The sequence below is a fragment of the Sinocyclocheilus grahami genome, unplaced genomic scaffold, assembly GCF_001515645.1.
Source record: "Sinocyclocheilus grahami isolate Dianchi unplaced genomic scaffold, SAMN03320097.WGS_v1.1 scaffold590.1, whole genome shotgun sequence".
In the NCBI taxonomy this organism is placed as follows: domain Eukaryota; kingdom Metazoa; phylum Chordata; class Actinopteri; order Cypriniformes; family Cyprinidae; genus Sinocyclocheilus; species Sinocyclocheilus grahami.
Genome location: NW_015505769.1, coordinates 497,223 through 512,560, shown reverse-complemented (window position 1 = coordinate 512,560; position 15,338 = coordinate 497,223).

Genomic DNA, 15,338 nt, shown 5'->3' with positions numbered 1-15,338 from the left:
TGAAGTGTTCTGGAACAGTGTTGTAAATACAACTTAACCACTGATTTCTAGTCGTGTCCTCTTTTGGAAGACCAAACAAAGTAGTTTCGCTTTCGCAACGAAACACACAGCATCTCCACGACATGGCGGCGGCAGCAACAACAATACTACAGCGAGAATCAAAGTTACGCCGCCTTTCTTTGCGTGAACATTTGGGTGGCGTTATGCAAATCTTCCCACATCCTGATGTAGACATGTGGGGGCGTGTTTAAACGAGGCGTTTTAGGGGGGCGTGGACGAGTCTTAACTTTTTATAAAGAATATCTCTTTGGGTTTGAGACTTTAGTCTTTGCAACTTTAGGGATCTCATCTGTGCACGAACAGCTTGTAGCACTCCAAAGAGAAAGGAAAACTTGAAATCGCATATGACCCCTTTAAATACTAACTTTTTTTCTTACAGTATAACAGTATTTGTATAGTATAAAAAATAGAGATGTACATCTCCAAAACTGAGGCCGATGCTATACGCATCTCGATGCATAGCCAACGATACGAAACATTAAAGATACATATGAAGCAGCTACCGATGCAATGTGATACAATTCACCCCTATTGCGATGCAGTGCAATATGATTTCGATTCGATTCAACACAATGCGATTCAGTGCAATATGATGCAAGGGAAAAAATATGATGCTATGCCATTTAATATGGTACAGATAGTTAGCTTTTATTTCTTTGGTTCATTGTAATTATTTGGTGGAAGATCCCGCTCTAACTCTGCCATGTTAATATTCTATGTGACTCTCAGGACAAGCTTTACAGGTCACTTTCTAAAAAATTAAAGTATAGCACATCTGCTAATAATTATATATAAATAGTTTTTTTCCAATGAAAATATGTAGAAACTATGCATTTCCTTGCGAATCTGTGCAGAGTCAGTGTGGGTCAGTCATCATCTCTTGGAGGCTCTCAAAATTGCACCAATCAGAGTCAAAAGTCAGTGCGTGATAAATCTTCATATGCACGATTATAATTATTCACCCCAAAAATACTCAAATATAAATACAGGCCTAAGCACACGTTCATCTGCACTTCCTCTGACTAATGAGCTCATGGATCATGGAGGGGGTGAGGATCACGTCTTCATTACATTTAAATGAGATCTGTCTGAATCATTGTTCAAACAGTCTCCTGTTTTTACCCATATGGAAGATTAAAAGCATTCAAAACCATTTTCTGTGTAAATTTGTCCAGGGCCGTTCATGTTATTGAGAGTTATCCGAGATTGGGACAGGACAGAAAGGGTGAAGATTGGTCCGGGTTCTTGACAAACATTGTCTAATAAGATCTGTTCCACCTCTACTGAAATGTCCTGTCCTCTCAATATAATCCCACTCCATTACTTTACATAAAATAAAGCACATATGAATCAGTCTATGGTTCCTCTACACGGTGACTTAAAATCTGTTTTTTTTTTGTTTTGTTTTTTTGTTTTTTGAGGAACAGATCTAATGGAAACAAAATGTATATAATGGGTACATACAATACTACCAACAAATATCTTTTAAGAGCTCTTTTATTAATGATAATTCTCATATTTGATGACTAATATCACCATTCTACCATTCAAAAGTTTGATCAAATTGATCAAAAGTGACACTTTTTCGTTGTTAATATATAATAATTATATATATTTATGTTTAAAATGTTTCTTTTGAACGTTCTATTCATCAAGGAATCCTCAATGTAATATATTATAATTTTCACAAATATATGAAGCAGCACAACTGTTTTCAACATTGATAATAATCAGAAATGTTTCTTGAGCAGCAAATCAGCATATTAGAATGATTTCTGAAGGATCATGTGACTGAAGACTGGAGTAATGATGCTGAAAATTCAGCTTTGATCACAGAAATAAATTACTTTTTCAAATCTATTCAAACAGAAATCAGTTATTTTAGATTCTAATCATGTTTTATAATATTATTAATGTTACCGTATTTGTCATCAAATAAATGCAGCCTTGATGAGCATAAAAACACCTTACCGACTACAGACTTTAAATGTTTAAAAATTCTAAATCTAATCATCAGTTGGGATGTCATCACAATATTTGCACTCTGAATTCTAATTGGTCTTTCTGAGATTGGTCTTTTCTTTTTTGCTGCTATCTAACAATTTTTAGCCCCTTAATGCTAATATACAGTCAACAGTAAATAAGGCGCATGGCGAGTGTCAGGACAACCGAAAGCGGCTAATTTCCTTCATGCTGCTGAACTAAAGATTAAACCTAAAACTTTCACACACCAGCATCTCCTCCGCAAGTGCAAATATAATTTATTTCGTTTCTTTTCTGAGAAGGCATCTCATTAAAGGTATTTTAGTGGTGTGAAACACAAAGCGGCAGGAGTTTGTCTTCGGGCTGAGTGTGTGTGTGTGTGTGTGTGTGTGTGTGTGTGGGCAGTGCGGTGATTAAACTCGGCTGTAAGATCACAGACAGACCCATATGTTCATTACTGCCGTGATCACAGACAGGTTCCGCCCACGGCCGAACACTGAGATGGGGCAGAAGAGTGTGACTCCAGGGAGAACGGGGTATACCCCTCATAAAGGGGTATAGACTAACATGCATGCATGCATATATATATATATAAACCAATTTCACACTGTTACTAGAATAGAGGTCAAAATTAAGCCTATATCTGAGATTGTGTGACCTGACGTGACTGGTACTGACAAATTACTATGCTACAAAAAAAAAAGAGAGAACATTTTCTTACTCTGTATTTTAATTTTGTTTTCCAGTACTAATAACCTAAAATGATTTAACATTTTTTTTGGTCTCACTTTATTTTAAGGTCCAAATCTCACTATTAACAGACCACTTTTGCCTGAATAAACTCCTAATTTGCTGCTTATTAATAGTTAGTCAGGTAGTTGTTAAGTTTAGGTATTGGGTAGTATTAAAGATGTAGAATATGGTCATGCAGAATATGTGCTTTATAAGTACTAATAAACAGCCAATATGTTAATAATAGGCATGTTAATAAGTAACTTGTTAATAGTGAGAATTGGTCCCTAAACTAAAGTGTTACCCTTTTTTAAATGATAAAAAAATAAATATCTGCCAGTGGGTACAGAAAATAATCTTAATTCAAAAGGAAATGTTTCTGACCCTATTGGCATATTTGTTCTTTTTTTTTTCGTTTTGCTTCTGAAATAAGTGTATCTTGATTTAAGAATGTTTATATATTCGTACTTGAAAACAAGACAAAACACTGAGTAAGAAAGTCAATTTTTTTGCAGCCCGAACTCAAGCTCAGGGTTATTACAGTTAACTAAAATTAAAACCATAAAATATCTTTACTTGTAATAAAATAAACGTTAGCTGAAATAAAATCAAAACTTTTTTTGCCAAGGTAACATTTCTCATTTTAATTTAGTTGATAGTATTAGTATCTATGCAATGATTTAGTATTTATTATTTTATTTAATAAATTGATGTACTAAAATAAAACAAATTAAAACTGAAATAATAAAAATATATCGATCTATATAGAAATAAACAAAACTGCTAAAATGACAAAAAAACACTACACAGCAAGATTACTAAAACGTCAACTAAAATTAAAATGAAAACAATTACATAAAATAAAAACTGATTCAAAATATTAATGGAAACTGTAATAGTATCTCAATTATTCTAAAATAAATCATATAATAATTTAAATTTGTACAAAAAATATGTGAATAATTCAGTGACTTTCTATGTGATCAACTTTTTAAAGTATTGTTTATTAGCAAAACTTATGCAGTTTCATAGATGTTGAGCCTTAAATCCCCACAATTCACGTCCTGTGTAAATATGTTGTTTTAATGAATTAAATAGTTACTGTACCTGAAATGAAAAACCAAGCCGAACCTGGCCCTGCATTATGTGTTGTGTAGCAGACCTCTAGTGTGAAGCGAGGGCAAGATCAGAAACAAGCCACAGGAGAATTTGTGAATCTATATATTATAGAGATACAGGCCTCCAAAGTGCGTGTCTCTCATCCTCGTCTCTGGCTCAGTCCTGTCACTCAGTCTCCTGGTGTGTGTCTTCCTATCTCAGGGGCGGCAGGGGCCCCTGCTGTAGAGCCTCTCATCTGCTCTCATTGCCTCCAGCTCTATGCCATAAGTGCATTGATTTCCATGTACGTCTAATTACTGCTCATAATCTATTCATTCCAGCTCCGGCAGAGAGCAGCAGCTGTCCCTGCACTGGCTTCTAACACCCGCAGACCCACAACACACACACACACAACACACACACACACACACACACACACTGATTTAATAACACAGCAATATGATATACATTAAGTTATTTAAAAACAGAATGTACCAGAACAACAGAATGCTGATGAAGCCTCTCTTAAACATTGCATTCCTCACAGCTACAGTACATATTATATTATATTTTTAATTAAGAATTTTCTAATATCAAGTGCTGTTGCTTCATATTATTTTACTATTAATAATATAAAATGTTAGTATAATATAATATAATATTTGTTATATTATATTTTATTTGTATTAATTAATAAAACTAATTAGTTATAATAATTGATGATAATTATTAACGATTAATAAAACCTTTTTGATTTAGGACATTAACTTTGACTTTATAAATAGTGGCATCAGAGCAGCTTGTTTTTAACGTTAAAATGATAGTTTGATTTCACGCAAAAATTAATATCCTGTGATACTCACCGTTATTATAAACCACTATCTTTCATTCATAACATAAAATATAAACATTAACATAAAAATGTCAGAATGTTTATGTTGCTCTATTTCTTACAATGAGAGTAAAGATGAGAGGGATGCTGTTGAACTCCAAAAAATGATGGGGGGGGGAAAGGAAAAAAAACGTAAAGTGGTCCATATAACTTGTGCACTGTATTTCAAGTCTTCTGAAGCCATGCAATAGCTTTGCGAGAGGCTAGGAGATTTTCAGCAAACAACAATGAAAATGTTGGTCTGTTGCTCTCACAAAGCCATAGTGTAATACAAATTAGCCATATGAACTACGTTTATGGTGCTTTTTGTCATTTTTGTAGCTTGACATTGTCTGTCTACAAGCAGCATGTACATTCTACTTAACATCTCCTCTTTTGTTCTCAGGAAGGTTAATTAAACAGGACTTAATGACATGAGAAAGGTGAGTAAATTATGACAGAATTCTCATTTTGAGTGAACTAATGCTATCCTCATGTCTCAGACAACTTATACCTCTTTTTCTCTTTTCCTCATCCACTCCCCTTTGCTTCAACCTCCGGTGGTTTCCAGAAGGAGGCCTGCACTAGAGCTGTAATCGGCCTTGCTCATTGGCTGAGCTTTTTGAGCGGTTACAGCAGCGGATTCATGTTCAGGTTTGTTTCTGTGCTGAAAGTAGGATGACGTGAGGTTGGCAGACATGGGGTGGGATCATATAACCCAGTTCATGTATTATTAACCGGCTGTTCACACTGGCCCACTGCATATTGATTACTCTTCCTCAAAACCTAGAACTTTCATTTGTGTTCTCCTAATGTGGCCTAAATAATTAGATGCATTACAAGAACATCGAAAGCGTGCTGAGATGAGTGTGCACGTACCCAGATTCATAGTGATTATTTTTGCTCTTTGAACATATTCTGCCTGTGGTTGATCAATACAGATGATCAGGTAATATAGAGCCACGTTCTCCTGGGATTTCAGGTGGGATGTCCTGTAGCGTTTTCAAGGTGTCTGTCCCGGGTCAGATGTTGTGGTCCACCTTTAATTAGTCGAGTAACGTCTCAGATTTCATAAAACTCGATACTGTCGTCTGATGCGATCGGCCCACTCTCACTGGGCCGGGACTCAATCAACACCAGGAAGTGTTCTACATTTCTCGAGCTTTGACACTCACCTTGCGAGGAGGTTTGAAAATCAATGGCGACAGAGGCGCGGCGTCGTGTTTGCCAGTTAATAAGCTAGAGGAGAAGAACAAAGCGCCCTGCTTTCCTTTGAATTCAGATGAGAAAACTCCTCACCACTGTAATCTCGCACATCAAATATTCATATGGGAAAAATGAGTATGCATCAGCGATTATGCTTTCAGATTTACTCAATAATGGAGACGGGCTTGTCTATGTGGTCGAGTCAAGTATTGAAAATGTGTTTTGAATAAATGGGTTTATTGCTTTTTATTAGTGTATGTGTTTTAAATTCCAGTAGCATTCATGGGAAAATGATGATTTTTGTTCATGATTTAGCACGAAGCAAGAATTGCAATTTGACTAGTCAAGTCAGTCAATCATTTAAAGCAAAGATTTCAGTGTTTTCCTGCCGCGGAACTAGATCATCGGTAATGCTTAGAGACATGGATGTTCCAACTTCAAATGTTTTACAGCTTATAAACACAGTTTGTCAAAATACAACCCAAATAGATCATGTTATGCAAAATCAAGCTTTTTGGGGGGTTTGACAGACATATTCGCTATAAACTGTTGTTCTCTGGAAAAGAGCTGTGAGAAGATTCTTAAAGGGTATCATAGGATGCCCATTTTCCACAAGTTGATAACCGGGCTCCATGGGGTGTGTCTGATTAGTCTAATTAATTTACTGAGCCATTAGAAACAGTAGAAGTGGGCTAACAGAGCATTGCGTGAGTTTGTGTAAATTGCTCTCAATTTGCTGGTTGCCTCAATTAAACCTGCTTGTCCGTTTCAAGGGAATATCAATCCACACACACACACACAAATTGTACATAGACCCAAACAGACACCTTTAAAATCTGGTTAAAATGAACTTTCGGAATTTAAATCAATTTAATAGTCATGAAGCAGTACTGTGGTTCAAATTTAAATTTAAAGTATTTTTAATGATTTGTGTTTGAAAATTAAGAATTATTCAAATGGACTGAAAGAAGAAATTCAGATTTCAGTAAAAACAAAATTAAAGAAATGAATGCTTTCATTCAGCAAGGAGACATTATATTGATCAAAAGTGACAGTGAAGATATTTATGCTATTATAAAAGTTTTTTTTATTTCAAATATTAATTAAGAATTGTTTTAAAATAATGGATCATTGTTTCCACAAAAATATCAAAATATTTATTGAGCAGCAAATCAGCATATTAGAATGATTTCTGAAGGATTATGTGACACTGAAGACTGGAGTAGTGATGCTGAAAATTCAGCTTTACATCACAGAAATAAATTATATTTTAAAATAAAGGGAAAACAAGCATTCCCTTCAGAAACAAATGTAATCCACTGCGTCTTCAGCGGCTCAGATGTCGGGAGTAAACGACGACTGCTGTTCATTGTTATCATCCAACAACAGAAGACCTCAATCGCTTAGGAGTCATTCTTGTCTACGTCTGCTCCGGCGGTGAAACAATGGCGGACTGATGACAGTCACTCAGGGCGGAGCTAAGGTAAGACGACAGTCCAGTCTGTGCTGAAACGCTGCTGTCAATCAAACTATCGTGGGAGGGGCCTGTCTGTGTGATGTCACACAGACATGCATCTGAGATCGGCTCGATTTGAGAAAGGGGTAAAGATTTTAGTAGATTGACAAAAAAGCACTGGGTGGATTTTTATCATTTTAGGGAGATTGTGTACACACACTGCCAACACACATTTCAGTTCAAACAACTTGTCAAAGTGCATGTAGCATCCTATGACCCCTTTAAATATACCATAAATAATGATAGAATATTCATTGTTTTTAATGAAATAGTGGTTTAAACATCCAAACTGTCCGTTCTGAAGACACGTGACTCAGCATGGGGATCTCTAGGTGAAACTGTGGTCGTGGAGAGAAATTCCATTACTGTGATCGTCTGACAGTTGGAGGGGCTGTTCCTCTGGGTTTGGTCTGTATTAACACTCCCCTGTTTGTTTAATTCTTTTAATCTGCTGCCGGGCTCCATGGGGTGTGTCTGATTAGTCTAATTAATTTACTGAGCCATTAGAAACAGTAGAAGTGGGCTAACAGAGCATTGCGTGAGTTTGTGTAAATTGCTCTCAATTTGCTGGTTGCCTCAATTAAACCTGCTTGTCCGTTTCAAGGGAATATCAATCCACACACACACACACAAATTGTACATAGACCCAAACAGACACCTTTAAAATCTGGTTAAAATGAACTTTCGGAATTTAAATCAATTTAATAGTCATGAAGCAGTACTGTGGTTCAAATTTAAATTTAAAGTATTTTTAATGATTTGTGTTTGAAAATTAAGAATTATTCAAATGGACTGAAAGAAGAAATTCAGATTTCAGTAAAAACAAAATTAAAGAAATGAATGCTTTCATTCAGCAAGGAGACATTATATTGATCAAAAGTGACAGTGAAGATATTTATGCTATTATAAAAGTTTTTTTTATTTCAAATATTAATTAAGAATTGTTTTAAAATAATGGATCATTGTTTCCACAAAAATATCAAAATATTTATTGAGCAGCAAATCAGCATATTAGAATGATTTCTGAAGGATTATGTGACACTGAAGACTGGAGTAGTGATGCTGAAAATTCAGCTTTACATCACAGAAATAAATTATATTTTAAAATAAAGGGAAAACAAAATAATATTTTATTTATTTATTTTCAAATAAATGGAGACTTCTTTCAAACATAAACAACTTTGCACTGACCCCAGACTTTTGAGTGGTAGTGCATATGAAATTGCTGAATATGTCTAAAAAAATATAGTGGACAATTAAAAGTTTAAATCTCTTTTGATGGCTTTTTAATAACAAAAATAAGAAATATATATATATATATATATATGTTTTACATATCAAGAAATAAACTGGCATAATTAGTCAATATTAATTGTTTACTTTGTCACTTGTGTTACACTAATGAAATCTCACTGTATTGTTGAATTTGTTTGAAATGCAATTCAATACATTCTTCTTCTTGTTTTTCCATTTCAACTCTCTATGGTTTGTAGCCAAATTAATTAATATTCAGAAACTAAATAAGAGCAAATGCTTAAATTCTACATGTTGCCCAATCTAACACACACGCACACACACTGTTCGCTCTCCTCCTTGTGCTACTACATTAGCGAGGGGCGTTTCTCTCCGGCTAATTAGAGCAAAGAGGTGTGATCTGGTTTTTCGATTAAGGCACATGCTCGGAACACTCCAGAAGTACTTTACCCCCTCCTCCCATCTCAGAGCAGGGTACGAGGGTGGCAGCCTTGCCAAAAGTGCAGGGGTAATTAAAGGCAAAGTGCGCATCTCACGCCAGGCCTGTTTAAGGGTTAATGAGGCCTGGGCTGCCCCCCAGCCAAGAAGGGGGCGGGGTTGGGACCCGGAGGTGCCCCGCTTCAAGAGGAGAGCTTTAATAATATTTCACAATATTACTGATTTTACAATATATTTGATCAGATAAAATCTGCCTGAGACTTCTGTCAAAAGCATTTTTTTTTTAAATCATAATTATTTCAAACTTTTTCCATCCCTTTTTAATTTCTCCCCAAAGAGTGGTTGGACATAGATTTATGGTCAAAAGTGGCATGTGCAATTTAAAAAAGAAAATGCAATTTAGCAATCATTCTTGAACTTTGTGCTTCTGAAGGTGATGGTGGGACGATTGCTGAAATAGAATGGTGTAATATTTTGTGTGTGTGTGTGTTGTTTGAATCTGTAAATGATTATATGTGGATGTGGAATGGCTGTACCCGATTGCATTCCTGATAATTGGAGAAGGCCGTGCTGTTTGATCTATGTGATGAATAGATGATGAGATCTTTATGAAATCAGTCATGCAGGGTCCTGTCACTGCACTCCGTGCCTGGTTCTCGCACTTGTGCTTGTGATTCGGAGCCGTCTGCCTCTCGGGGCCCTGCTGGAGAACAGAGCCCAGGGGAGACGGAAGCGGTCACCGTGGGTCAAGTTTATGGGTAATGATATATCAGCCAGGCGTATTTAAGGCTTTGCTAATTCTGCTCTCAATTACAGGCCCCCCTGTCCATCCCCCAAGCCCCTCCGTGCACCGAAGCTCTACAATCAATTTAGAGAGGGGTGTTGCTGTGAGATGTGCTTTACAGGGAAATGACAGGACGCTTATGCTGCAAATAAGAGCTGCCCCAGCCCAGATGGGTTCTCTCGCTCTCTATTTTTTCCCAGTGAGAGAGCGGAAGAGATTTACAAAAGTGGGGATTTTCCGAGAGGAATGGGAACACTGTATGTGGAAATATTACCAACTATTAGATGCATATTGGGCAGTAGTGCATGACATCACCTTTAGGTCAATTTACATTGTGGTGAAATAAATATTGGGCATTACCATACTATTTGTATTTATTTGCAGTATGCAGTCAGCTCTATGTATAGTTTGCACAGTACAGGTACGCAAATTTTAAGTATGCATAGAATGCCTAGCTGATGACCTGATACATACTGCGTCCTACAATGCAAGTTCATCCATCCATACAGTGGGTATAGAAAAGAATCACTCCCCTTTTTAAAATAATCCCATTTTGTTGCTTTGCAGCCTGAAATGAAGACGGACACCGTATTTATTTTATCCATCTTTATTTACTCAGTGCAACTTATAGTATTAAATTGAAAAAATACAACACCAACATGTCAGGAAAAAATAAAAAAAAACAGAAGAATCACTAAGTTGGAAAAAGGATCACCCCCTTCTGTCAGTATTTTGTTGAACCACCTTTTGCTTTAATTACAGCCTTTAGTCTGTTGGGATTTGTCTCTACTAACGTTGCACATCTAGACTTTGCATTATTTGCCCATGCTCTCTTCTTTGCCGAACTGCTCAAGTTCAGTTCATTTGATGGTGAGCGTTTGTGGACTGCAGTCTTCAAGTTATTGCACAGATGCAATGCAATGCAAAAACATTCAGCTTTTTCTCCTTCAATCACTGTGTGCTCAGTTTTGCTGTGTGTTTTGGGTCTTTGTCATGTTGGAAGGTAAACCTTCTTCCCATTGACAACTTTCTGGCAGAGGGCAGCAGATTTTCCTCAAGAAATTGACAGTATTTTGCTCCGTCCATTTTTCCTTCTAGCCTGCCAAGTGCTCCAGTCCCTGCTGCAGAGAAACACCCAATAACAGGATATTACCACCTCCATGCTTTACTGGAGGAATGCTGTTATTTGGATGGTGAGCTGTATTGGATTTGCACCAGACATATTTTTGGGTGTGGAGGCCAAATAATTCAATTTTAGTCTGATCTGCCTCAGAATCTTTAAGGTGCTTTTTGGCAAAGCTCAGTCTGACTGCATGTGGCCTTTCTTGAGGAGTGCCTTTTTTCTTGCAATCCTCCCATACAAGCCACATTCGTGGAGAATTTGTGAAATTGTTGTCACATGCACACAATGATCACTCTTTGTCATAAATCCCTGCAGCTGCTTCAGAGTTGCTGCCGGCCTCTTGGTAGTCTCTCTGACCAGTTTCCTCCGGCTCTTTCATCCAGTTTGGTGTGACGTCCTGATCCAGGGAGGGTCTGTGTTGTACCAAATACCTTCCATTTCGATCTGTCCCTCTATCTACCCATTAGCATACCACTTGTTTAAAACATTTATTGTTACACATTGCGTACTGTTTCACTCACTATTCTGGAAAAAAAAAATAGTGGGCATCATACACTGTATTCTAACCAGTATGCATTAGGTAGTGCACAACTATTTCATTCCACACAGCGAAATTCACATTAGTAGCAAATCAGACACACAATCTCATTCCTGCATCTCTACAACAAAGTTTTATTTCAGTTCATGTTTCGACTACCTCCAGAGTGACGTCTGTTCTGATTGCTCTAAATGATGTAGAAGCCAAGAGTTGTTGTAGTACACACACTCCTCTCTGTGTAATTGTGCACGGGAGCATTTCTTCCCAAACTCATCTGAATTCTTAAACAGCCCAATGTGACACTCATACCTGTTCAACAAGCTTCCTAATCTGTTCCTCGGCACAACGATGTCACAACCGCTTCCGCAGGGTAGAGAAATAGACAGGCATAAATACAAAATGTGCTCTGATTGGTTAGCCGTTGTGAATGACGAACCGTTTCGGAAATGTCACTTCTCATAACCGCGAGTTTCATCTGCTCAGCTGGAAATATTAATGATGGCGTTAATTTTGCCATACCAGTTCGAGCCCGATTCAGACCCTGAGAATATTTACGAACAAGTAGATCGTGCAGATCCTTTGCAAGTACGTATTTTTTAGGATGTTTCAGAGTGGTGTGGTTTTTTTTGTTTGCACATATTTTGCATTATTGCAGCACCTCTCTTTCCAGTCTATCTCAAACGTCCGTCCTTCTGAAATACAAAATGTGCTCTGATTGGTTAGCCGTTGTGAATGACGAACCGTTTCGGAAATGTCACGTCTCATAACCGCGAGTTTCATCTGCTCAGCTGGAAATATTAATGATGGCGTTAATTTTGCCATACCAGTTCGAGCCCGATTCAAACCCTGAGAATATTTACGAACAAGTAGATCGTGCAGATCCTTTGCAAGTACGTATTTTTTAGGATGTTTGAGTGGTGTGTTTTTTTTTGTTTACACTAACTAAATTTGAAAAATTGAAAAAGCATAATAGAACCCCTTTAAAACTCTACCTACTGACCTCCTCGCATATCTTTCATTTTCTCTTGGTTTAATCAGCATTTTCCATCTTCTTTGAGTAGCTCTTAAAAGTAACGGCCTAACTTTGAGGGTTGCCACATAGTGAACCGTTTCATTCGAGATGGAACCATATTTTCAGTAATGTATTCTTGATTTCTGATTTGTTTTTATTTGTGTATGTTTATCAGTTGTTGTCATTTTTGAGAACAGCTTTAATACAACCTATCTGAAAAATCCATGCCCACAGTATATCACGACACCATGTAAACTAGTCCACAAGGTCAAGAAACAGAGGTAGCAAGTTGAAAAAGTGAAAAAGCATAATAGAACCCCTTTAAAACTCTACCTACTGACCTCCTCGCATATCCTTCATTTTCTCTTGGTTTAATCAGCATTTTCCATCTTCTTTGAGTAGCTCTTAAAAGTAACGGCCTAACTTTGAGGGTTGCCACATAGTGAACCGTTTCATTCGAGATGGAACCATATTTTCAGTAATGTACTCTTGATTTCTGATTTGTTTTTATTTGTGTATGTTTATCAGTTGTTGTCATTTTTGAGAACAGCTTTAATACAGCCTATCTGAAAAATTAATTCCCACAGTATATCACGACACCATGGAAACTAGTCCACAAGGTCAAGAAACAGAGGTAGTGAGACAGAAAAACCCCTGCAAATGTGAGAGAAAGAGAAAACATAACAAGCAGCTGTCAGTTGTGGGCGCTTCACTCCTGACAGCCTCTTTTCTGAACGCTTCTTATCAGCTGGGCTTTTGTGAAGCCGGAGAGTTTTCCAGCGTTCTGACAGTGCTTACAGACCAACAGGACTCATCAGGTGTGTGTGTGTGTGTATGTGTATGTGTATGTGTGTGTGTGTGTGTGTGTGTGTGTGTGTGTGTGTGTGTGTGAGAACAGCATGACATGTGTGAGTGTGTGCTGTCTCCGACAGACACCTCAGATCAGCAGGCTCTCCTTACTGCATGTGTGACAGGAGAGCCGTCCTGATCAATAAACACTCCTGGCACTTGACCCCCCTCACCTGGAGCCCCCCTCGGACGAGTCTGCCCTGGTCTTAATGATATGTGGCCTCCTCATGCCCCGCGGCCAGAGACCCCAGATCACCCCCCCACCACACATACAAAAACACACTGACGGAGAGTGGATACAGTTAAATGTATTTATTTACAGGAAGCAGTTTTATAAAAGATGCAGATGCTTCTCTCTATCTCTCTATCTATCTATCTATTTATCCACCCATGCGTCTGTCTGTCTGTCTGTCTGTCTCTCTATCTATCTATCTATCTATCTATCTATCTATCTATCTATCTATCTACCCATGCGTCTGTCTGTCTAATATCTATCTATCTACCCATGCGTCTGTCTGTCTGTCTAATATCTATCTATCTACCCATGCGTCTGTCTGTCTGTCTGTCTGTCTAATATCTATCTATCTACCCATGCATCTGTCTGTCTGTCTGTCTGATATCTATCTATCTATCTACCCATGCATCTGTCTGTGTTTGTCTGTCTAATATCTATCTATCTATCTATCTACCCATGCATCTGTCTGTCTGTCTGTCTGTCTGTCTAATATCTATCTATCTATCTACCCATGCATCTGTCTGTCTGTCTGTCTGTCTAATATCTATCTATCTACCCTTGCATCTGTCTGTCTGTCTAATATCTATCTATCTATCTACCCATGCGTCTGTCTAATATCTATCTATCTATCTAACCATGTGTCTGTCTAATATCTATCTATCTATCTACCCATGCATCTGTCTAATATCTATCTATCTATCTACTCATGCATCTGTCTAATATCTATCTATCTATCTACCCATGCATCTGTCTAATATCTATCTATCTACCCATGCATCTGTCTGTCTGTCTAATATCTATTTATCTATGTTACTTGAGAGACTAAGCTGATTTGTTTTTTGTTTTTGTTTTGTTTTTTCAAAATTAATTTGTCACACTGCAAGAAAATAACAATGAACCAGTGACGAATAGTGACCATTGACCAACTCAAACCACCTAAAATATTTGCTATTACATATGCACATACATTTTAAGCTAATATTTAGCCAAAAATGTGTCAACTATGTATTTCCATCCAGCTATCTGTGACTGCTAGATAAATACATAAAAAATATGCATGGACCAATTATTCGAGAGGGTGATTTTAAAATTGGTCCCCTGGTTCAAATTCTACACAGAAAGTCCACAAATTCAACACAGAGCATCAAAAACACTGTGTGACATTTCAGTTCAAAGCCTTGTTCTTTCCTCTGGTTCAGAATGGATTGTTATCGCACACAGTAACCCACCCTGTGATAATTATCGTCAATAATTTATGCAGGCGGGCAGTGGATGGTGTTTTTTAAATGGGGTTGCTGTCTGCAGTCGTGCTCTGGCTGCTCTTGCTCATTTAGCTGGCTTTAATGTGCCATCTACCATTATCTATATGAGTCTGCTGTGCTTGTTTTTCACCGCTGTAGTTTTTCCCTCCCTCCTTTCTCTCAGACTCTCTCTGGCTTCATTTTTTGTTTGTTCTCTTTTGTGCTTTTCCTCTTTGTGTTTCCATGTCACGCCTGTTACTTCACTGTCCCTCTCTGTTCACTCTTTTACACATAAAGCTACATTTAGAAAACTGTATGATGGTTTTACCATGATTTTGGACATATACCATAGAAGTACTATGTTGTTTTTGCTGTTGTGTGTTGTTGTTGTTGTTGTT